This window comes from Macrotis lagotis, chromosome X, assembly GCF_037893015.1.
Source record: "Macrotis lagotis isolate mMagLag1 chromosome X, bilby.v1.9.chrom.fasta, whole genome shotgun sequence".
In the NCBI taxonomy this organism is placed as follows: Eukaryota; Metazoa; Chordata; class Mammalia; order Peramelemorphia; family Peramelidae; genus Macrotis; species Macrotis lagotis.
Genome location: NC_133666.1, coordinates 385,139,424 through 385,141,108, shown reverse-complemented (window position 1 = coordinate 385,141,108; position 1,685 = coordinate 385,139,424).

Here is a 1,685-nt window from a genome sequence, read left to right as displayed (position 1 = left end):
ATTGCAATATTTGACATAGTGTGAATGTCTTAAGAATCTGGATGGCAGCTTGTGATGTGTTGCTTTGTATGTTGCAACCTCCATGACGTTTGCTTCTGGGATAATTCTGATAGAATTTGAGTGAAACACAAGGCTTCCTTCCTTTCTGATAGTTATACATGTACTCCAAAAAACGGTGCCACAAGATGGTTTAACAAGACAATGCAGCAAAACTGTACTCATATTTTCTGATTATCCTCTGTGCTTTGCTCATCTTGTTCCCTCCATGGAATCACCTGTCCCAGGTCTGCCTATCTAATTCCTCCTCATTCTGTGAGGTCCAAATTCAATGACACCTCCTACATGGAGTCTTTTCAATTCTGCCAAATCAAAAGATAATGTTCTTTGTCTTCTTGAAAATCCCTCAACCTATTCTATCATTCTTACTGTCCTTTCACATTCTACCAAATGCAAGTGGGTTGGAAAGAGTTCTTGATTTGATGTCATAGGATCTGGATTGGAATCCCTGACTCAGCAACTAGCTTCCCCTGCCTTTGGACAAATCCCTTTACAATCTTTTGAACTGATGATGCTGTTTCACATTATAGTTATTTGTGCATATATGTGTACAATATTTATAGAATCAATTATTAGAAGTGGTATTTTTAATCCAGGAGTATTCTAAATTCCTTACATTTCATAATTCATTTTAAAATTTTCTTGTTAATAAAAAATTAGAATTATTGATTTACAATATTATATGTAAAGTAATAAAAGTATTTCTCCTAGATCTAAGCTCTAGACTAAACTCTATGAATAGAATTCACTAAACCTATACAATCTTAGGGCAGCTAGGTGGTACAGTGCATAAAATGCTGAATCAGTAGAATCAGTAAGATTCCTAAATTCAGATCTGCTTCAGACACTTACTAGCTGTGGGCAGGTTACTTAACCTGTTTGCCTCAGTTTCCTCATCTGGAAAATAAGCTGGAAAAATGAAATGGCAAATCATACAAATCTCCGCCAAGAAAACCTCAAATGGGATCACTTTACTAAGACTTCTTAGAAAATTCTTGAAAAATGAATGCACTGAATCAGATTTTAGTTTCCTTATCTCTTAAATAAGGGCACTAGATCTGTTGAAACTCAATGTTCTTTTCATCTTTGACATATTTTATGACTCCTAGTCCAGTACTGGACAGAGTATAAACTATATAAATGCTTACAAACCGATTCACCTAAGAGCAGACTTACCAACCCTATTGTGCATATATTCCACATATCTACATCTAGTCAATTATTCTGTGGAGCTCTCTAATCAGATATCTATGATAATATTGCATAAGAATTGTGATAGAGATAATTAATTAGACCCATATTTTATTCCAATCACCATTAATTAGTTTGATATGGTTCCACGGGGTAATGATTATAAGTTCTCAAAATTAGGACCCAGAGTTGTGAACTACTAGATATAAAGTTCACTTGACTAACCACAAGAATGTGGATGACCAATTCCAGCATGAGTGGGATGCCTTGACATGACACAGAAAGTCCTCCAACTTATTTTTGTACCAGACCATTCTCTCTTGTCCATTACAAGCAGGAAATCATCCTATGACCCCTCAGCAGAGATGATTCTTGCTTTACCCATTCTGTAACCACTAAAGATATTATATCATTTCTGGTCTTCCTGGAGATTTAAA